The sequence below is a fragment of the Periophthalmus magnuspinnatus genome, chromosome 6 (genome assembly GCF_009829125.3).
Source record: "Periophthalmus magnuspinnatus isolate fPerMag1 chromosome 6, fPerMag1.2.pri, whole genome shotgun sequence".
Taxonomy (NCBI): Eukaryota; Metazoa; Chordata; class Actinopteri; order Gobiiformes; family Gobiidae; genus Periophthalmus; species Periophthalmus magnuspinnatus.
Window position 1 is genome coordinate 14013584 of NC_047131.1, and position 24618 is coordinate 14038201.

The following is a 24618-nucleotide window of genomic DNA, read 5'->3' on the forward strand; positions in this document are numbered from 1 at the left end:
AAAAACATGATACAACACTGTACACAACAACTTGACAAACCTGATGTGATGTGCAGTAGTATGATTAGTGGGATGCACACTGATTGTGTTGTGATAGCGCTCTGAAGGGGGAAGTGAAGGAGAGTTAATACGTTGTTTTCAGCGAATACAGCATTTTCAAAACAATAAAAAGTACCATGGTTATCTCAATATGTCACGTGTCATAGGGCAGTTGACACTCCATAGACGTAAAACACCCCCTCTTTAGATCGATCCTAAATAGTTGACAATGACAGTCACATACAGTGGGGCAAAACAAGTATTTAGTCAGCCACCAATTGTGCAAGTTCTCCCACTTAAAAAGATAAGAGATAATAATTTTTATATATGTACACTTCAACTATGAGAGACAAAATGAGAAAAACAATCCAGAAAATCACATTGTCTAATTTTTAAAGAATTTATTTGCAAATTATGGTGGAAAATAAGTATTTGGTACTTTGTTATACACCCTTTGTTGGCAATGACAGAGCTCAAACGTTTTCTGTAAATCTCCACATGGTTTTCTCACACTGTTGCAGGTAGTTTAGCCCATTCCTCCTGCAGATCTCCTCTAGAGCAGTGATGTTTTGGGGCTGTCGCTGGGCAACATGGACTTTCAACTCCCTCCAAAGATTTTCTATGGGCTTGAGATCTGGAGACTGGCTAGGCCACTCCAGAACCTTGAAATGCTTCTCATGAAGCCACTCCTTCGTTGCCTGGGTGGTGTGTTTGGGATCATTGTCATGCTGAAAGACACAGCCACATTTCATCTTCAGTGCCCTTGCTGATGGAAGGATGTTTTCACTCAAAATCTCACAATACATGGCCCCATTCATTCTTTCCTTTACATGGATCAGTCGTCCTGGTCCCTTTGCAGAAAAACAGCCCCAAAGCATGATGTTTCCACCCTCATGCTTCACAGTAAGTATGATGTTCTTTGGATGCAACTTATCGTGTTTGAAGGAGACAGAATGCTAAGTTGAGTTTTTGCCAAAAAAGTTCTATTTTGGTTTCATTTGACCATATGTCATGCTCCCAATCCTCTTCATCCAAATGCTCGCTAGTAAACTTCAGACGGGCCTGGACAGGTACTGGCTTAAGCAGGGGGACACATCTGACACTGCAGGATTTGAATGTCTGGCGCTGTAGTGTGTTACTGATGTTGGCCTTTGTTACTTTTGTCCCAGCTCTACAGGTCATTCACTAAGTCCCCTGTGTGGTTCTGAGATTTTTGCTAATTGTTCTTGTGATCATTTAGACCCCATGGGGTGAGATCTTGCGTGGAGTCTCAGATCGAGGGAGATTATCCGTGGTCTTGTATGTCTTCCATTTTCTAATAATTGCTCCCACAGTTGATTTCTTCACACCAAGCTGCTTACTTATTGCAGATTCAGTCTTCCCAGCCTGGTGCAGGTTTACAATTTTGTTTCTGGTGTCCTTTGACAGCTCTTTTGTCTTGACCATAGTGGAGTTTGGATTCTAACTGTTTGAGGTTGTGGACAGGTGTCTTTTATACTGATAATGAGTTCAAAGAGGTGCCATTAATACAGGTAATGAGTGGAGGACAGAGGAGCCTCTTAAAGAAGAAGTTACGCGTCTGTGAGAGACAGAAATCTTGCTTGTTTGTAGGTGACCAAATACTTATTTTACCGAGCAATTTACCAATTTAATTAATAAAAAATCCTACAGTGTGATTTCCTGGATTCTTCCCCCCCATTCTGTCTCTCATAGTTGACCTGCACCTATGATAAAAATTACAGGCCTCTCTCATCTTTTTAAGTGGGAGAACTTGCACAATTGGTGGTTGACTAAATACTTGCCCCGCTGTATATGGTGTATGGAGAAGTTTGCCTCTGTTCAGAAGTAAACAATCTCACATAACAAGATTACTCAAACATGCGTGAATGAGTCAAGTTAGGATTAAATACGTAAACAACATCTCAGCATGGGTGTAGGGACTTAGGGGCCATTTTAGATAAAAGTTTACAAATGCAGGACCAATGGCTCGCAAAGTAAATCAAAACTGGAGCATGCTTTTGTGATAGCCTCAGGTGCTACGATAAGAACACTGGTACATAATTCTCCTTTCATCTCCCTGCTCGTGTCATAGTGATAACAAACATATCTGGGGGCCATGTTGTGAACAGCCAAATCTATTACGAATTCAACCCAAAACACGCCATAATTAATCACCGGTGTGATGCTATTATCTAAGCTGTCTGCGAGCATGCATGAGGCGGGGGGTGTGCAGGTGTGTGTCTATGAGTGTGCATAAGGCGGGGGGTGCACATGTGAAAGTGTGCATGTGTGTCTGTGAGCGTGCATGTGTGAAGGTGTGCACATGTGTCTATGAGCGTGCACAAGGCGGTGGTGTGCAATGAGGGGTGTGTGCACGTGTGTCTGTGAGCGTGCATGAGACAGAGGGGGTACACAGGGGGTGTGTGGACATGTGTCTGTGAGAGTGCACATTTGAGGGTGCACAAGTGTCTTTGTGAGTGAGCATTTGTGTGTCTGTGAGCATGTGTGGGAATATACATGTGTGTATGTCTCTGAGAGTGCACGAGGGAGGTGTACATGTGTGTCTTTGTGGGTGGCTGATGGAGCGCGGGTGCGAGGATAGTTTGGTGTCATGATCCTGCATTTCTTGTCCTCCTGTGTTCTCTCCCCCTCCCCTACCTGTCTGCCCAGAGCTGGGCGGAGTTCCTGACTCCTCCCGTACGCACCTGGAGCGCATCAGTGCAATTACCTGCACCTGCTGCCGAGTATATGAGGGCTCGGCAGAAGACACTCGGGGCCAGGTCGCCTGTTCGTCTTCCCCAGGACCGTCTTGGACCAGAGTCTCGGCCAGACTGTCCGCGTGTCAATATTCCTTGCTCGTTCCCGCTCCTGCCTCTACGCTCCAGCTCCGGTACAGTCGACCCTCTGCTTGCCTCCTGCCCTGTCTTGGCCTCTGGCTTGCTTCCCGTCACCTGCTCTGTCTCCCGCTCTCTGGATCACTCCTGCTCACTCCTGCTCAGTCTTCCCTGGTCCTGTCCCTGGTCTCGTCATGCTCCGGTCCTGGCAGTCTCCGCTCCCACTCCGGTCCTGGGTTTCCTGCTCCCGCCCTGCCCTACGCCCGTCTGGTCTGCCTCCCGCTACCTACGTCCCGTGTGTGATAAATGAACTGTCTTTTGCACTGTTGTAAATAAACACTGTAAATCTGCCCCGAGTCTGCAGTCTTTGGTCCGCTACACCCACTGTTACGACAGTTTGGACACCTCTGCTGTCTCTGGGCCTCTCCTCAGGGATGAGATCTGGAGCTGTGGTCAGAGCCAGGTGGTCATTCCATCAAGGGCTGCAGCGTTTGGGGATAAACTGTGAGGTTTGAGTGGCACTTTTGTAAAATGGTGTTTGAAATCATATTTGAAGTTAATGAATGGTGAAGGTTTTATATTAAGCAAAGTTGGCTCTGAGCTTTAAGCGATGTTAGTTCATCAAAAACACACCCAGATATGTGTTTTGTTTCATTCACACATGTTTGAGTAACCCTAATTTATTATTAGTCTGTCTACATCTCAAAAGCTCAAAATACTATACTTTCACCTTTGATGTCATCACGTCATTCTTTTCAAGGTAACAGCTGCCTCTTACCTTCTGTTAAATAGAGAAAGACAATTCCAGGGCTGAAATTGTCCAAATGATTCTAGTGAAGGTGTATGGATTTCAAAAACATAGTGGAGTTCTTCCTGTACTACCACATGACATCACATTGTTTCATTCACACGAACATGTGTCCTTTGAAGGGACAACATCTGTGTCCCCTGATATGAGGTAATTAAATAGAGCTCTTACTGATAACACCCATAATGCTGATTTATTCTTAATTATAAAAACATTTTTGGCTGAGCATTCACACCTCACAGCAAGAGGGTTCTCGGGTCACCTGCGCCTTTCTCTATGGAGATAAGTCCTTTCAACTGGGAACAATCACATCTTTGGGGTTTGATTAATACCACCACTTTACACCTTGTGAAGTCACTAGGTGGTAATCCAGAAATTCTCATCTTCACCTGATACATTTTACTAATTTCAGTGCAGCAATTGTCTCTAGTAACACACGTTGCTAAAGTTAGTCTCATTTACACTGCTTCCCTCCTCAGCATGACATCAGTAAACAGCTTTAGAAGACCCCGGCTGTGACAGGAGAATGCTGTTGTTGATATGAGAAAGCTGTGACTCAGAAAAATTACCAAGATATTTTAAGGGAATGCTCAGTCCATTTTTTTTAGGTCGACCGATAGTATAGAAGGAATACTTTGATAATCTCCTCAATCCTACCGTCATGTCTTCTGAGGAGAAAGCAGTGGCTGGGGACTCAGAGACGAACGCATCCATCACCCGGGCTGAAGTCACTGAGACTGGAAAAAGGTGATTTACCCTCTGCAGGTGGGTGGTGAGTCTCTGCCTCAAGTGGAGGAGTTCAAGTATCTCGAGGTCTTGTTCATGAGTGAGAGAAGGATGGGGCGTGAGATTGACGGGCGGATCGGTACAGTGCTTGTAGTGATGCGGTGTCTGTATCAGACTGTTGTGGTGAAGAAGGAGCTGAGTTGAAAGGCAATGCTCTTGATTTATCAGTCAATCTGCGTTCCTGCCCTCACCTATGGTCATGAGCTCTGGGTAATGACCGAAAGGACAAGATCGCGGATACAGACAGATGAAATGAGTTTCCTCCGCAGGGTGGCTGAGCGCTTCCTTAGGGATAGTGGCTCTACTCCGAACTCCTCCCAGTCACATGGGAGGAGTTCACAGTAGAGCCACTGCTCCTACACGTGAAAAGAAGCCTTCTGAGGAAGCTCAGGCATCTGTTCTGTCTCCTGGAGAGGAGGAAGGAGATCACAGAGAAGACTAAGGGCACGTTGATGGGACTACGTCTCTCGACTGGCCTGGGGGTCTCCCGGGAGGAGCTAGAGGAAGTGTCCAGGTTCTGGAAGTCCCTGATTAGACTGCTGCTCCCATAACCTGGCCCCAGGTAAGTGGAAGAAGATCGTTGGATGGATGCTTGGTCTAAATATAAATGAATGGGAGTTTGCGAGCAAGAAACAATGTGATCATAGGCACTAGTTGTAAGGTAGTTCTATTGTTTATTTAAAGAGGACATATTATGCAAAATTAACATTTCAGAGCTTTTAACCATGTTATACTTGTTTACCTTCTCATTTCTCTGTCAAAGTTGTATTTAGAGTGATTCATGCATGTTTCAGAAATCTTTATTCTCCTGTATTCAAGAGTCATTGCTTTGATCAACCCCCGTTTTGACCGCCACTGGTACATGCCCACTGCTCTGTACACACTTTGTTCTCCAGTTTTATTTTCTTAATCAGTGATACATGTAGAATTCAATAGCATTTCGTAACCATTTTTGCACAAATTCTTAACCTGCAGCTAGCCATAGGAGGAGCTGACACCTACACAGCTCTTTATTGCAACGTCAGCTCCCATTGGGAACTGCAATTTTCTAACTTGGAACACAGACACAAATTCATTTTAGATCAATATTGTGATTTAAAATTCCCAAATTATAACATAATGACCTACGGGTCTTATAGATTATAACTACACAGCAGACAAAAGCACAATATGTCCTCTTATAAGGTCCTGTGCTGTACGATTTGCAATGGGCCAAAGTTATTCCTCACTTACCTTTTTTAGCATGCTAACATTCACATCCTAATTTTAAGACAAAAAAAACAAACACATTTTCCACATAATAATAGGATTTGGGTGCTGTTGTAACACCTTTTACAGACGTCACTATTTTTGAGTTGAGTTCTTTCTCTATAGCTTTAAAAATCCTATTATCATCCCCAGACCATTCTCAATAAGCACAATTATAAAAGAATTGGGTGAATTGGGAAATTGGTTGTTTATTGTTTATTATCCTTGAAAATTGTGTCTGTCCTTCCCACTTTCAGTTATTATTATAATTAAAGTATAAATAGGATGATTTGTCATAGTGAAGCAAACATTTAAATGAATGTGAGGGCTCATCACTACTCCAATGCAAATGCTTTGGACAATGGAAACATTTCAGTGCTCAGGATGTATTTATTTATGCATTTATTCATAACACACCATGGCTGTAAAAAAACAGTAGTTAGCACTTTAGCTTCACCAAAAAAGGGTCCACTATATACCTGCTTATCTCAATGAAGATGTTATTGATTTGCATGTAAGGTTCCATAAAATAGTATTAACCTTATCTATCTCCATGGAGATAAGCAGGTAATGCTTTGAAGTCAGGTCACAGGTCAGATCTGTGGAGAGGTAACCCCGCTCACATTAAAACTGCATGTTTTTCAAGGTATTTTTGTGCAGTAAAAACATCCACAAATAAATGTCTGTTCAGTACCATACTCGAACATTCCAGGCAAACCAACATAATTTCCAGACCAGAAAAGTTACACAATGCACCTTTAACCATATCTACTAGCATCACTGGCCACATGCATTGCAAAATTTCCATTTACTTTGGTCGCACTTGTCTCCTGCAGAGAGCGGCAGACACACAATCACAAAGCTCATATAAAAAGAAACTGCATGAAAAGCTTTTTCATGTGTTTTTTATTTTTAATTATATTTATAAAACATTCACACCAGGGTAAATGTGACAAAAAAGGATGAACAACGCAATACAACATAGTTGTTTTTCAAGTCAAGTCTGCACACAGCACACTCCAGTCACAAGGAAGGACATTTTTTAAGTATTAACACGTTTTATAAGTTTCATTTATTGATTTTCACATTTAGATTTTCTGTTTCCCCACTCCCTTTGCCCCCTCTTTAATAATATTACGTTTTACTTGAGCCTTTACTTGACATTTTATTTAAAAAAAAAATAAATAAAAATGTATAAGTTTGGATTTGTTTCTTTTTGCAAACCTAATTGTATTGACAAGCTCAGTATGCTTACTCTGCTAAATAAATATGACTATTTTGAATTGAACACTTTCAGTGCACTATTCAGCCACCAAAATAAACACATTTTATAGTTGTTATTTTTTAATTCATACCTTTGTTTTTTCAGCACTGCAGTAAAGTGAGATGGCATTGTATGTGTGTCAGAGGAGGCAGAACCTTGCGCACCTCGCTAAAAAAAGAAGCTTGAGAAGGGACCCATCACCATGACAACACAGGGAGGAGCAGGCATGTTCCCAAACGCAGCATCTCACCTTCACACAAACATACTATTGACTCATTCTAATCCAAATATATTTAGTTGAAATTCAAACGGCAATGGAATCCTGTACAGGTAATATTGTCCTGTTTCAGAATTAAAAGTCCTATATTATGCAAAATTGACTCTCGTGAGGTTTAAGCCATGTTAGAATCTTCCTCATCTAAAAACATACCTGGAGTTGTGTTTTGTTTCATTCACACATTTTGAGAAACCCTTTATTACTAGTCTGTCTATATTCAGAAGCCCCTTATGACGAGTGTTCAATCAAGGCAAGCTACGTCGCCCGGATCGGCGTTACCGGAGCCCCACCCTGGAGCCAGGCCTGGGGTGGGTGCGAGCGCCTGGCGGCCGAGCCTTTCCCCACGGGGCTCAGCCCGAAGGAGTGACGTGGGGCCATCCTCATGTGGACCCACCACCCGCAAGAGGATCCGTAAGGGGCCGGTGCATGAAGATCTAAGCGGCATCTCTGGACCGGATCTCTGGACATGGAGACTGGCTCTGGGGACATGGAATGTCACCTCGCTGGGGGGGAAGGAGCCGGAGCTTGTGCGCGAGGTTGAGCGTTACCGACTAGATATAGTTGGCCTCGCCTCCACGCACAGTTTAGGCTCTGGAACCCAACTTCTTGAGAGGGGCTGGACTCTCCATTTCTCAGGCGTTGCCCGCGGGGAGAGGCGGCGAGCTGGTGTGGGCTTGCTCATTGCCCCACAGCTCAGCCGCTTCATGTTGGGGTTCACTCTGGTGAACGAGGGGGTCACCTGTCCCCTGCGCCTTCGGGTTGGGGTACTGGAGAGGAGAATCCGACCGATAGTCGAACCTCCGATTCAGGAGGAGCAGTGTGGTTTTCGTCCCGGTTGTGGAACACTGGACCAGCTTTATACTCTCCATCGGGTCCTCGAGGGTTCATGGGAGTATGCCCAACCAGTCCACATGTGTTTTGTGTCCGGTCCCTGTATGACCGGAGCAGGAGCTGTGTTCGCATTGCCGACAGTAAGTCAGACCTGTTCCCGGTGCATGTTGGACTCCGCCAGGGCTGCCCTTTGTCACCGGTTCTGTTCATTATATTTATGGACAGAATTTCTAGGCGCAACCAGGGGCCGGAGGGGGTCTGGTTCGGGAACCACAGGATTTCATCTCTGCTGTTTGTAAATGATGTTGTCCTGTTGGCTTCATCGAGCCAGGACCTGCAGCAGGCACTGGGGCGGTTTGCAGCCGAGTGTGAAGCGGCTGGGATGAGAATCAGCTCCTCCAAATCCGAGGCCATGGTTCTCGACCGGAAAAAGGTGGTTTGCTCTCTCCGGGTGGGTGGTGAGTCTCTGCCCCAAGTGGAGGAGTTCAAGTATCTCGGGGTTTTGTTCACGAGTGAGGGAAGGATGGAGCGTGAAATTGACACGCGGATCGGTGCAGCGTCTGCAGTGACGCGGTCGCTGTATCGGTCCATCTCAATTTACCGGTCAATCTACGTTCCTACCCTCACCTATGGTCATGAGCTCTGGGTAATGACTGAAAGGACAAGATCGCGGATACAAGCGGCCAAAATGGGTTTCCTCCGCAGAGTGGCTGGGGGATAGGGTGAGGAGCTCGGTCACACGGGAGGAGCTCGGAGTAGAGCCGCTGCTCCTACACGTTGAGAGGAGCCAGCTGAGGTGGCTCGGGCATCTGCTCAGGATGCCTCCTGGACACCTCCCTAGGGAGGTGTTCTGGGCATGTCCCACCGGGAGGAGGCCCCGGGGAAGACCCAGGACACGCTGGAGGGACTATGTCTCTCGGCTGGCCTGGGAACGCCTTGGGGTCCCACCGGTGGAGCTGGAGGACGTGTCCGGGGTGAGGGAAGTTTGGGAGTCCCTGCTTAGACTGCTGCCCCCACGACCCGGCTCCGGATAAGCGGAAGAAAATGGATGGATGGATGTCTATATTTCCAAAGCTCAAAATGCTCTGTTCCACTTTGTGATGTCATGTAGTGATAATTTCCAAGTTAACAGCTACTGTTGAAAACTGAGATTGGAAATTCCAGGGCTGAAATTATCCAAATTATTCAAGTGAAGGTATTTGGAGTTTAAAAACAGTTGAGCACTTCCTGTATTATGACATGACATCACAAAGTGGAACAGAGTGTTTTCAATGTGAGAAAAGAACTCAGCCTAAATATGCAAGGCTTGTGCATCAGAACTTTAATAGATAACCTACAATGACAAGTGTTGGCCATGTGCTTTTATCCAAGAAGATAGTTTTGCCTGGAATATTCCACAGTACGACATGGAACTTATCCTCACTTCTTTAGTGACACGCCACAATCAGTCAGATCAGTGAAAAGACAACACTGCTCACAGAATGCACTTTTTTGCACCTGTAATTGCATAAGTGCTAGGTATAAGTTACTGTACCATACCAGACTGTGGAACTTTCCTGGTAATAACATGTCCATGCAGAGACACACAGAGAAAAGTTACACAGCACCATTTGAATTATTAAAACATGCATGCTCATATTCTCATGTTGTTTCTAACCCATTTATCCAGTTCAGGGGTAATTTGTCCAGTGATGACAAACTGCAGGCGCTTCCCCCTTCCGGACCAGTGAACTCTGAAACACTTCTAGCACACATTAGTATACGCACATTTTAAAGCCAATCTGCTCAATTTATTACAGTAAGTCCTTTAACAGCATGACCTTAAAAATAAATGTCCCAGTGCTGCAATTTGTAAAGCTTCGTCAGCAACCTATATGAAAATTAATAGAGTAAATCATTGTGAAATTATAATTGGGGGTGTGGTAGAAGTCAGTTGGTATTAGGCCTGTTAAAAAAAAAAAAGAAAACTTGGTTGAGTGAAGACATGTCCTGTCGATTGTTTAAAAGGGGAGAAGTGGTAAAAGCTCTCAAAACAATTCCGTAGTTCTATGTCTCTGACCCAAACTGCAAGCACAAAACTACACCTGCACGTGAGTTCAAGCTAAAACTACCACTTTATAAAGAAAAAATGTACTAGGAAACAATGTACTTAATAAAGATATGTTAAACTTGTGAATCTGCCTTTTAATCTGCCTTTTTACATACACGTACCAAAAATACTAAATCATCAGCTAACTGACTGACTCACTAACTTCTCCCTTCTGCTCTTGTCCCATGTAAATCCATCTATATCTAAATAAAATGATTAGTCAATTAATACACATTTTGATCAACTAACACACCATAGAGCGATTAATGGATTAAAGGACTAAAGGCAGCCTTAGTTGGTACGATGAAAAGATCCTGTTAGTTTGAGTGAGATTTGAGAAAATATAAAAAGCAAAAGTGATACAGAAAGCGTCTGCAATTTGGTGAGTTGTGCAGTATGTAACAGTCAATCAAAGGGATGTTAAGAGAGATAATTGTGACATCTAGTGGTTACTCATGAGAAATGTGCAACAGCTGCTAATTTAAAGAGATGGGTCGTGGAGTCAAAAATGCACTTTAAATAATTGATGAAGACATGAATGAGATAAACATGTGAACTCAAAGAAGATTTAAAAAAAGAAAAAAATCACCAACACTTAAGGGGACTGTATGTAGCATATGCTCTTACTGTAAAAATAATAATAATTAAAAAAAACTAAAAAACATATACAAGCACAATTAATTTCAGTTGCCAAAGCCTTAACCTACAGGTAGACGGCACAAGTTTTTCTCATTCTCAGTATATGGGTAGACCTCATGTGAAAACTCAGAACCTCCAGAATTCACTCACTGAGCTGCAGCGGCTCCATTAGCACTGAATAATAATTGACTGAAGGTGCTGGGGTTTAGTAAGAGAGTCCTTTTAGGTTTAAACCAACTGGGTTTTAGCATTGAAACTGGCAACCCAAATGAAAGACTCATGTGAGGATAATCAGGCTGAAAAATGTGAAAAATAGAACTAGTTCATTTTAAACAGTTTGCTAAGGTCCAAAGTTATTCCTCACTTACCTAATACATTCTTAAATATTCACCATGATAAGTTTATAAGCACTTTTCTCAACTTTCAGAGGCCAAAGCAGAATTTTGGCCGTTGCAGTAATTCTAACACAACAGCTAAGGGCACACTTCCTGATTCTCACACAAGAAAAATGCAGCCAGCACACATACTTATTTTACCTTATATAACTCTATACTGGGTGTAGACACATTTTGCTACATGGAAAAAATCTGGTGCAGGCCCTTTTAATATAGTAATTATTATGATAATTATCGCTCAAGATACTGTAATGTGTTGTTCTAGCTTTATAGAGTGATGTAGTTCACTCAAAGACCTCCTCTACTTTCTCTTCAATTACAAGCACCAATCTGTAGCATGAACATCAGATCCCAGAAGTTAAGACGCTTTTTCATTTCTGTATAATTATATCCAAGTAATTTCCCTTGTGGATCAGTGAAGAGGACTAAAAAAACGAATACGATATAATAAAGATTTGTCAGTGCCTTGTTACCGGCGGGACCTAGGGATCCCTCTGCGACATCACATTTATTTAATCAGCCCCACTCGGCCCCAGCTGTCCCACATCTACTCATCCCCAATTATCTAAATGTGATTTACCCAGCTCCGCCTGCTCCTCTGATTAGCGTGTAATAGGACTCCAGTGTGCAAAAGACATCCTCATTTCTGTACTCTGCATGTCCCCTCATCCCAGGCCTGTGACCAGTGACAGGATGTCCAGGAGAGGGGGGTAGACAGACAAGTTAGTATGGAACCTTTTATCCAAAAACAGGCAAAAATAAAAGCATTTTTGTATTTTTTTGTTTTTTTAAATTTTGCGTGTGTTCATTGCTCTGAAAAACATGTGTCCATACTCTGAGCGGGCTTGCATCTCCACAAACCTAACACTTATTTGGCCTGGAGGAGGGCCTTCTCCTGCTGCTTCCATGGAAATGTTGTTCCTTTGACTGTAATCTTACACAGCGTGACATAAAACTGATATATCCCCATGGAGAATGTTACAAAGTTTTTACTTTTCACTTCCCATGGAACACATAATCTTGGAGCATAGGGAGGGTGCAGGGACAGACAAGCGGGCCCCACCCCCCAAGGAGAACTGGGTCTGAGGGATAAAAGGCTCCACTGCTCCCTCTGTCACCCGGACGGTCGTGTGTCATAGTGGGGTTGACATGATCTTTGCCTGGTGCTGACGGAGCAGAGGGGGTGTACGGGGCAAACTGGCAGTATAAAGGCCCAGGAGGAGGGACAGTGTGTGGGCTTATCGGGACGGCTGCCAGGAAGAGTGGAGTTTGGGACTTTTATGTGATCCCACTCATGGCATGTGGTAAACTGGTGAATACTATAAAGGCCATCTGAGACCCAGGGGAGATGATGTACTTTTTGATCATACAGCCCTGGTTCCACTGGTTCACTTTAGAGCGGATCAGTACAGCCTGGAAATGTCTCCACTGTGAATCGTACTGGCCCATTTAAGGGTTAGCCTTGTACCTCATAGGGGGGTCAAGGTCGCTTCTGCTTCGGGATCGGTTTAGCTAAATCGTAACCAAAACAACCGAACGAGATGGTTGGATAAGAGAGAACACGGACTCAGGTGAAAATAAGACGTCAAAAAGCACATATAAACAGAAAAGAATCTTTCACCAAATGCCGACTTGATCTTGTGATAAACTGTCATATTTTCAGTGATGTGACTTAAATGTGGAGCCGAGATCTTTCCAAACTAAGCTTGTGCACATTAACAGCTGTTTCCTTTTACTGATGCACGGCACTCACGTCAGGATCGAAAATATTCCATTTCCAGGGCATAATGTGTCTGACATTAGACAAACCTTCTCCTTTCCAAAGAGAGGCTGAGACACAGAAAACTAAAATAAATGAAGAAAAAGCTGATAATAAACCAGAAGCAGGTTAGTGTTTATACTAGCTCTAGCCTTGTCTCACAGTTTGGAAACTTGGAATTACTCAAGTGTGTTTGTGAATTGTTGAAATGGGCCTCATAAAGTGTAATTCAGATACAATTTATGTTTTATTTAAGAAAACTTTTCTTATGTTTGAGTGATGTGAGTTTCTGATGCAGGAGAGCTCTGTCCCTGGACCTGACCAGCCCATAAGTGTTTTGTGTATCTTGAGAAGGAATTCAATGGTATCTCTTATCTCATCATACGGAGGTTCGGTGAGAAGAGCTCAGAGTAGAGCAGCTGCTCCTCAAGCTGGATGCTTCCTGGATCCTTGTGGGAGATGAAGATTCCAACATCATTGGCTCTAAAACACAACCAAGTTTTTGCCTTTCATGCTGACTTTCTTGGCAAGGTCACAGTACGTTAATTGGCCCCACTCCTCCTCTCACCACATCTGACATGGCGGTTAGATCGGCATCATGAGAAAGGCGCCATAGAGAGAGTCCCTGACAGGATGATGTGGGGTCACCCGCCATGCCCCTCATCCCCTCCCGTCTGTGGGTTCTTTTGTGAGCTCACACACAGCAGCAGCATTAGCTCCACAGCTGTAGGCCGTACGGTGGGTTTGCTGTCATCACACTCTCTGTGACATATGAGCGGACACAGGTTTAAAGACTCTTCCTCTCCTCTGTACTCTGCACATATGCCTCAAGAGTGTCTGAGCCCAGGACGTCCTATTACAGATTTTTACTAAACCCCTGCTCTCTCTGTGCAGTACATATTCACTCAGTACATTTACAGGCACAGAGTGCGCTTAACAATGAAACAGAACCCTGGAAGACGCCAGGCCAACTCTAAAGGCTTGTATCTGTCACAGTAAGAGACAGTTACACCCGCAAGTGGCAATGATGGGCCTTTAACATCACTAAACCTGTTTTTTGGTTGTGTACATTAACCTCATTTTGATGTGTGCCCTAAATAAGATCATTTTGATAAAAAAAAGCTTCAAATTAGAATCTTTAAATAACAACATTAAGATCTGTGTTTTGAGTGATTAATCATATTTCCAAAGTGAGTAATCTGATCATTAATGGTGTGACAGCAATAATATATACATACAGTATAACCACACATTTTGTAGAAATAAATAAGTGACATCTCCTTTACATTTATCATTTGATTTTCAGACAAGCTACGAACTGCGGTACTCACATGTTATTTGCTCTCTTGAGTCCGCAGCATAGATATAAACACTAATGCTCCGGTAGCTTTCACTTTACCATAGCAGATCAAAGCAAAACAACAGGTGGAGAGGTCATAGTTTACCTATTATATCACTATATATTCACAGTATTCCCCTGACTGCTTCTTACTCCATGCAGTTGAGCGCCTCTCCTAGTCTGTGCCTAATGTAAATGGGCCTGTGCTGTGACATGATCATACATGTTATTGGGAGATTCTAACCACGATACCTCAGTTGTGTTCCTGGGTTTACATGCATTTTAATAAATCTGTTTAAATTGGACTAGGCCAAAACGCCTTTGGTTTGCTTCAGTGGAACAGTGTTAATTTCAACAATCACATAGCTACATGTAACACTTTGAAGTACCGGTAATACTTTTATTGGTCCTTTTTAAAACAAACTTGCATGCTTCCAAGAGACACTATTCCTTAGCAATTCTCTCCACCTAAAACATGCAAGCTACACCTGACTAATTCTCCAGTTAGGTACTCCTGACAAGATGACTCTAGCTTCAGATTTGGAGGTGGGTCCCTCTGTATTGCCCAGCCTAGCACCAAAGTACATCTCCCACATGTTAGTGCCGTATGAACCATCTCACACTCTGAGGACTTCAGGGACAGGCCTCCTGCTGCTGTCCAGAGTCAGGACTAAACATGGGGAATCAGCGTTTTAGTTTTATGTAGCTAAAACGATGTGAGACAGGCCTCTACTTTGACAATGTGACGAATTTGACAAAGGCTCAAAACGGTTCTGTTAGCTGTGACTATGGCTGAAAGCTTTTTCTTCTCTTCTCTTTTAATGTAAATTTTATTATGATTATTTATGTTTTGATTTGTTGTATTGTGATTTCAATTCCTTTATTATTCTGTAAAGCACTTTGAATTACTATAAACTTGCCCTTCTTTGCCTTGCTTTACCTTGCTCCAGAGACACAGAGGGATGGGTCAAATGCAGAGTACTATAATGTCTCAGTCTTTACTTTTCTTTTAGTTTTTTTTTAACTGAAGAATGCATTGTATATCGTGACACTCCTGAGATGCTCACCCATGCATCCTGGATGTGATTTCAATACATTCAAGCCAACCAACCGCAGAATCTCACACATCTCTCGCACATGCTTATGCTCCATTAATGTGCCTTATCTTATGCCATTACTTAATTAGAACACTCTATTAAAAAGCTGTTGTGGTTGTTTTCAATTTCACGCTCCACAGGCTCCATGTGCGAGGTGTAATTGGTGCATCGGGGGAGGGCGGACCCGTGCCTCCCCTGAGTGTCTCATACAGAAACGCTCAGCTCTGCATCTGGAAGACAAGGCAGCATTACAACATGATCTGACCCTGGGCCTATCAAAAAGAGTGTACAGGGAATGCAGGGTGGAGACACAGTTTAGTCGACTTTACGTAGTTTATTGGGTTAGTTGCATACAGTGACCTCCATTAACAGACCTTGATCAGCTTTAGTGTTGGTCTAATTAACTTTGTGTAGTAGTTTTAAAGACTCTCTGAAGCCAAAGACTAATCTTAATTCATTGAAGATAGTGGAGATGTGAAAAGCTTTTGGCCAACCTTAAAAATCACTGCCATTTTTTTTCCCATCCTCAATTGCACAATAAGGTTCTCTACTTCCTTTAAGTATTTCTGCAGATATAAGCAGATATATAGGCTGTGCTCATTTGCATCATTAGTTGTGTTTGTTATGGCTTGTTTTCTTCCTGCCCAAACCACAATGCTGCCCTGTGATTGGTCCAATAGTGGATTTGAGCTCAAACGCAGCAGTGATATTTGTGAGTTTGTGAACTTGCAAATATTCAAGGTCACACTGCTTTACAGTACTTTTGTCACGTTACAGGCAAACATTTATTCGGTAAACCTACTTGAGTATTATTTTCACAGCATTTTTGACACTTCTGAGCTTTAAGACATGTTATAATGTTATTTCCTCATCACAAACATACCTGGAGTTGTGTTTTGTTTCATTCACCTATGTTTGAGTGAGCCTTTATTATAAATCTATAGAGTTTAAAAACACAGTAGAGCACTTCCTGTATTAGCACATGACATCATTAGGTAGAACAGAGTGGTTTCCGTTTGAGAGAAGAACTCAGCCTAAATATGCAGGATGTGTTTGTGTGTTAAAAATGCATGAATGAGACAAAACACAACTTCAGGTATGTTTGTGACGAGGAAACAACATTATAACATAGATCAGAAAATAATAGTGTAATATGGGCCCTTTAATTGACTACTTATTAGTCAACATGGTTATATAATCTTAAGATATCCATACTCTTTCTTGAGTACAATGCTATTGCAAACCTTGTCTCACTAACATCAAACATCTCCATGCTAGCTTCTTGATATTCCCACTTCAAAGCCTGTCATCATGGTGCATCTGTCCTGTTCGTGTGTTTCTTTCTGTGCGGGGAGAAGGACTCCACCCAACATCTCCTGTAAATCCACGGGCCCAAAGGACATATCATTGAGCAGCTGATCGTTTGGTTCATATACTTGGTTACTTTTATTAGAGTAGGATAAATGAAGGAATTGTATTTTTAATAGTGATTTTTGCACATAATCATTTTCATTGTAGCCTATTTGTGTATTCATTTTTGTTGTATCCATTACTTGTGTACATTCGGCTACACTTTCCACTTGGAGAGTTTGACTGTGATAAATCTAAGCAGGCCCAACTACGCAAGATCCAGGCATTTTCTTATATACGTGCTATAACCTCAAGATACTTTTGGGAAAGGTTTGACATCTGAACTCTCTGGTTGCTGACTGAAAACTTACCAAATGCACTATTACGTTTTGCTTAAAGAGGAGGTATTATGCAATTTTGTTTATTTTTTTGGCTTTCTACTCTAATGTTCCCTCATCAAAACATGCCTGAAGAGGATTTGAATGTCATCCATGCATGTTTCAGTAATTTAGCAATCTGTCTCGGGCCCTTTTTGAACACTCCATATGGCTGGCTGTAGATTTTGCTCAACGCTCAACCAAAAAGCCTACGTCACCCATGCTTCCACGCGACAATTATACATAAAAACATGATACAAAACTGTACACAACAACTTGACAAACCTGATGCGATGTGCAGTAGTTTCATTAGTAATATAAATATAACATTTTCAAGACAATCAAAGGTACATGCTGATCTAAATATGTTAGCAGTTAATATCCCACAGAAGTAAAATGCCCTCGTTTTAATATTATTCAGCCTGGTCTATGGCTACTCTGCATAGCTCTATTTACACTACCAAGGGCCACGTGCCAAGTCTCTAAATGCAATTACCCACACATAAACTCGTAGTAACCTGGGGCCTTGTTTGAATTGAGAGTCTATGTGAATGTTATTTACAGCCGCGTACATATGGCGGTCCAGGTGGCGCAGGATTATTATACAGTCAAATGGGAACATCTGTTTAGTCCTGACAGTTGTGGAACACTTCACTTGACACTGTGCCGCAGCTGCAAAGGTGGAGATTTTAATCTAGATCCAAAATGGAGAGAGGTGTTCATCTTGATTTTGTCTCAATACTGGAATGTGTGTCAACCATTCACATGCTTTGATACGATGTTTGGTTTTCCAGTTCCAGTATGGTATTAAACGTATCTGTTTTGCATTTATTCAAGGTGTGTTTATTTATGGCTAAATCCCTTGAAAAATGTGCGTTCTTACAGTGAGTGTTTCACCTCTCCACAGATCTGACCTATAACTTGGCATGATGGAGTTACCTGTTTGTCTCCATGGTGATATATACATTTAATGCTACACTGTGATTGTGATGTGGAACATTCCAGACATCTCCATGGATACAGACAGGGCCCTCAACCAGAAAAGTTACATGGTACACCTTTAAATACAGAAAGGTTTTTGTATTGGTATTAGTATTGGTGTGTATTTTTCTGGAATTTTGGCGACATCTGCTGGCGAGAGCATATCCTGGCTAGTTCATTTGACAGTACGCCATTGAAAAGATACAGTATATGCGACACTATGTTCTAGGTCAGGCATGCCCAAACTGTGGCCCGGGGGCCAAACGTGGCCCTCAAACCAATTTTTTTTTGGCCCTCAAGCTTCCAGGTGAATTTACCCCTATTACTTTAAACAGTACTTTTTACTGTACGTTTCTGAAAATCTACTTTAACAAGCCCAAATATTTAATGTGCCCATTGAGGATGTAAGTATGAATAAAGGTCTAGTGGTTCAGTCAAACTTGTAATAAACACACAGATTTGAAGTATTCACTGTACTGGCGACCAGTCTATGGCCCTCAATCGGCCCTCAGCTTTGTCTGTGTTTTTATTTGTGGCCCTTAATGAGAAAAGTTTGAACACCCTTGTTCTAGGTTAACATAAAACTAGCCTTCAAAGATCCACTGCAACATTGGCCTCAACCTTAAAGAAACAGTATGTCACCTGCACAGTTCAGTCTGCTTTCTGATTGGCTAATGGTCTTGACAACTAAAACACCAAAATAAATAACTTAGCCATCATCGTCAATGTTTTCATAAGACTAAATCAGTATTAGAATTGTTACCAGTAAAAGCTTAAATTGATCTGAACATGTTTACCTCATATCTGGGGCACATATAGGTCAAGTTTATGGAAATTAAAATGAGCGTATTACATACACTCTCCCTTCCACACTTATATATATATAGGCCCTGCCTCGATTCCTCTTTGAAGTACATAAAGCGTTCTCTCATATGTTTAGTCTCACACTTAGACTGACGGCAGCTTTGTTCCACACTGACACAGAGGAAACGCCATGACAACAGCCCGTTTACGTGCCTCGCCCCCCCAGCCTCAATCACATACATTTGTAACAGTCACAAGAGGAAGAAAAGAGGAAGTGTCACATATGATGACACGCTACATTAGCCAGAGCTAGTGGTGTTAGCCGGTAAAAAGGTCGAACAAAAGACATGTAGGGGAATCCGGAGCCCCAAACACAAGCACAATGTAGGCTAATTGTGCCGCGGTGGAACAGGTGTGCCGTGTCAAGCTACATACGACCCACATGCTTTGCTAATGTCCAGTGCTTTTAACAGAGGCCAGATAGTGCAAATATTTGTGAAGGTAAGGGGAAGTCAAACGCATTCTGTATCATTAATATGATTTATGTCTGCTATGTTTGTTCCAACAGCACTGGGAGGTTAGTTTGTCCAATGGATGATCTTAGGGTTCTCTAATGTGATTTGATTTCAGATAATGATGGAAGTAACTCATGTAGTAGAGGTTCACCAAGTCTGGATGGTTGGTTGTTGCATGTGGCTACGGTGAAAGTTTGATGGAGTGAATATCAGGCTCCGTGTGGTAACATGTCCATAACTGTAGAGGTTAGCTGAGGCTATTGCTACATGCTGGTGGTGTTTACGCGCTTGTAAAATTAAGTAAATAAAAAGGGAATCAGGGAGAGATGGTCCCTTTCACGGCGAAGCTCTACTGCTTTTACTGAGGAGCTCTTGTGTTTACTGTTGGCCACAAACATCGATTACAGACGCAGCGAAAGAGGGGCTCACTATGCGACCAAGTTTCCAAAATATCAGACAGGTTTGAACTTTATCCCACACATGGCCAACATCTTGCACTAGACACACTGTATGACTGGCTGGCACGTATTATATGGATTATCTTATGTCTATTTAAGAAATACATTTTTGTAACAATGTAGGCGTAGTTGTTCTCAAAAAGTTCTTCCCACAAATGTTGAGGTGCAACAATTTATTAGTCACAGTAAATGTACACATGCTTTGAGATAGGTAATCCAGAATGTACTATTTGAATGGAAGCTGTGTTAGACTGTGTTAGACTTTCAATCAATCTGCACCTGCATCCAGTCATAAATCACATGAGGCCTGTCCATATACTGAGAATGAGAAAAACGTGTGTCCTCTATCTATTCTACAGGTTCAGGCAACACAGGTTCAGTTGTGATTGTACTTCTGTTTAAATGCCCTACATTACGCAAAAATTTACTCTTATGAGCTTTAAGTCATGTTAGAATATTGTTACCTCCTCAAAAACATACCTGCAGTTGTGTTTTGTTGCAGTCACACATTCATACGTTTGAGTAATCCTGCATTATCAGTCTGTCTACATCTCCAAAGCTCAAAATGCTCTGTTCCACCTTGTGATGTCATGAATTGGTAGTTTAAGTGCTGCCAACAGCTACATTTTAACTTTATTTCAGTAGAAAGAGGAAGTTCCAGTGCTGAAATTATCAAATAATTATAGTGAAGATGTGTGAAGTTTAAAAACACAGTGGAGCACTTCTAGTATTACCACATGACATCACAAGGTGGAACACAGTGTTTTCTTCTTTGCCTAAAAGGAGGATTTGTGTGTTAAACCTGTGTGAGGGAAACAAAACACAACTTCGGGTATGTTTTTGATGAGGAAACAACATAACAGATCAGAAAATGGTGTAATATGAGCCCTTTAAGTAAGAGCACATGCTACGTACAGTTCCTTTAACAAATTGTAATGAAGTGTGAACTCTCAGAAGCAGATGTCTTTAGCTACCTCTCAAGGATATGTAAAGCTGGTAAGTGCTACAGGAATCATAATCAAAATTGACACCTTAATCTTAGGAAATCATGATCAAAACTTGTTTCCATTTCACCCACCTTATAACAAAGTAAGACAAAAGAGCAATAAAACATGTAGACCTATATCTACAAGACTAAAAAGCTGTTCATTAGTGATCATTAGCCGAATACATTCTTCCTATGTGTACATTCCCAGTTGGGACACTTTCCCTCTGTGTCAGGATGAGAGCGCAGGACTCCCATGCAGCTCCCGTAGCTGACCTCATGGAGACTGCGGTGATGGATTACCGGCCTCCAGCTACGCCCAGACTGCATATCCTGTTCTCGTGGTGTGGCTTTCCATCAGGACATGGCTTTATGAAGTTATTAAGTCTTTCCTATCAAGCCAGAATTTGAATTAAGTTTTCAAACATATATGATAGGACAGTAGAACCGATAGAAGTTTCAACATTCTAATATGCATAAAAAAATACAATATTCATCATTAAAATATTCCTAGAGAAGTGTCTTGTTCCTTTTGTATGTGTTTAAAGGGCCTCTATTACGCACATGTGAATGAAACAAAACAATTTATGCATGTTTCCTCTTTTCTCCAGCAGAGCAGACAGTTGGGAGCTGTGTTGTAGGCAGCAGTCTTGGGGCAAGTCGTGGGTCGCAGGGTCAGAGGCTGGGGTGTTCGTACCGGACGTGGAGGGCTGGGTCGGAGACGGAGGTGCAGAGTGGTTCCAGGGTGCGGGATCGTGGTGGATGCACGAACAAATAAACCAGAGCATGACATGAAGAGAAAAAAATGGAAAATGACAAGACGAGTGTCGGGTCCTCAGTCCTTGAGTACTCACAGGTGAAGGTTTGATTCCTTGATCAGAAGCAGGCGTGTGGAGGTGGTGCCAGAGTCTCTGCCCAGCTCCAGGCTCAAACACAGAAGGGAGGGGGGAAACCAGCACAGGACACACTAAAAACCCCAAATCCTGACAATAAAGCAAGGTCATTCAAACGTGTGAATGAAACAAACACAACACCGGGTATGTTTTTGAGGAGGTAACAACATTCTGAAATGGATAAAAGCTCACAAGAGTCAATTTAGCAAAATATAGGACCTTTAAACAATAAATTTTAGTATGGGGCCTTTAAATCCTTCAGATGTAGTCTATAAGGGTGCAATCACGCTAATATAAACTAAAACTGGACGCAGATTACAGCGATGTTAAAAGCTATTGTGGATTTTTTTGTAATTACTGGCTATGAATGTCTTACTTGGCTTTAGAAACTGTTTCCTCATATGTGTCATAGCAGCGTGGCTAACCTGGCCCCGCTTGCCCTATGTGACCTTGCAAGCTCGCTAATTGACTTGACTCTTCCGCTAGCTAGCATATGGTATTGGTTTCAGTTGCTCCGCTCCATTCTAATGAGCTGTCCCATGTGGTCAAATATAAAATGTTGTAGATTTATAACTGCGTTCCTTCTCCTGATTCCAAAGGCTGACCCTGTGATTTGAAAGGTTAAAACTGACTGCAAGGCCGGTGGCTATTTAGTGTAGATGAAAAGCAGATAAAGGTTTCATATTCCAAACTTTTATCACCTTTTTACCTCCTCCTCATGTCTCCATTATTTACAACGGACTTCTCCAGGAACTGGGAGCTAGGCACTAACAATACTCCAGGACATAAATGGACTTAATCTTAATTTTTCAATAGAGAGCTGAATAACATCAGTGTCTATGGAAAAAAAACAGTTTCCATGGTGACACAATGTAAGCATTAGTCAAGATTGCCAAAAAAGTTTTAATATGGTCTGAAAACTCAAGAAAAAGTACAAATTGGATTTAAACAGCACATTTTTAGAAACCTAGACGGTGATCAATACAAGCATTTATGGGCTGATGATTAGAGGTTGGATTCCTGCTCAGAAGTTCTGTTGTTGTGTCCTCAGGCAAGACACTTCACCCACCTGGTGTTGGTGGTGGTCAGAGGAGCTGATGGTACAGAGTAGCAACCTCTCTTCCATCAGTTTATCCCAGGACAGCTGTGGATACAATAGTATCTTACCACCGCTGAGTGTGGAGTGAATGAATAATGCACTGTAAAGTGCTTTGGGTGTCTTAACCGGCGCTGCATAAATCCAGTGCATTATTATTATTATCCTAGTCCCATTTAGGTTTTTGATATTAAACAAAAAAGGTGGGAGAGTAACTGAAAAACTGTTGGCTAATACAAGCTACGTAGTTTGTGACTGTAATGTTATTTAAGAGGGACTTCTTTAACAGCACAAATCAGTTCACCTTTTAGTTTCAGGTAAATGGTCAGATTTTGTTAAAACAAAGCTCAGATTAAAGTCTAACTTGAGTATCAGACCTTCAGACAGAGCGTTTCAGTTAGCTTCATTTCCAAGGGAATGATGATGAGATCAGCTGCAAAGTATAAATACACAAATATAAGTATGCCCAAATCATTCATAAGTTGTTTTATCTACTTATTCATGAGTGCACTGTTTTAGTTCTTGACAAAAACATTCAATTTCCTGAACATAAACAATGCAGACTTTTAATCATCATATAACACAAAATTTCCATCTGCTCCAAACCACATGTTTTTACGGAGGAGGACTGACTGTAGACCTCTTCATTAAAAAGACCAAAGCTGATCAATGAAATGACTGAATCTCGATCTACATTAGAATGACATTCATTGCTAAGCAATATTATTCTGTTTTGCTTTTTCGAAGTATCCATGTGACTTCCTCCTCGTCAAAGGACTGAAAAGTCTTAACAACTTCATATGAAAAATATTTCCTGTTTTAGTAAGAGCCAGCAATAAAAGCAGGCATGGTCCTTGTGCTGGGAGAGAGGATTATGTAAATCAATATAATACAGAGCACTATATGGTTCAGCTGTTCATAGAATGAAACACAATACTGCTGACGCATTAAGCAGGCTTCACACACAGACACAATAAAGAGTGTACATGACTTCATTTACATACTGCAGCAAGGCTTACTGTACAACACGGCAACATCCACATCATCTCACACCATTACAGAAATGCACAAATGCACTTACAAACTGTAGGTCAAATCACACAAAGTTATGTGTTACGTGCTTGGTCTGTCAGATAGATGGCCTTGCCTGGCAAATCCAGGATGATATGTCTCTGTATTTTTATACAGAGGGATATCAGTCTGGTAACCACACCCTCCATAGAATCTTGAGCCAGAACCAAACATACGTTTGTTCATTTCTTTCATTTCTTTCTGTGGCTTTGTTCACATGCATACGGAAATCAGATTAGTATCAGATTTCTGATGATACATAAAATCTGATGTAATTAATTAGGGAGACCATGAAATAAATCACATGACTTTGTTGTTTACATGTCATTTTAATAGTCTTTAGAAATCTGATAATAATGAGTTGAATTTTGAGTGCACATTCAACCACAGCCACTGACACAGGTCAAATGAACGAGTTTATTGGCCACCCATCAATTACAAACAAAATCAAATTTCTCTCACTTCAGATTAACAGAGTTTAGTCTGTATACATCGTTCATTGATTCTGCTGGAATCTGCTATGTTTTTTCCTTTTTTCTTTGTAAGTAGCTGTTTTTGTTTTGATAAGGATGAACCATGTATGTCCATGATTGGCTAATCCACCTGTCAATCATGCCCATCTGAACTCGGGGAGATTCATCTTTGTACAGAATTGAAGAAGTGTGTATTCAGGATCCCAGAAT

General features: G+C 41.9%; 1 protein-coding gene across 1 annotated transcript in view; it reads left to right on the top strand.

Annotated features, from left to right (window-relative positions):
- Nucleotides 1–9632: 9632 nt before the first annotated feature.
- The window catches only part of sema3d (sema domain, immunoglobulin domain (Ig), short basic domain, secreted, (semaphorin) 3D), a 134395-nt gene continuing 119409 nt past the window's right edge, over nucleotides 9633–24618 (top strand). Inside the window, exon 1 of the mRNA XM_033968276.2 lies at nucleotides 9633–9644. The gene's annotated coding sequence lies outside the window, so the exon portion shown is untranslated. The remainder of the gene's footprint in view (nucleotides 9645–24618) is intronic.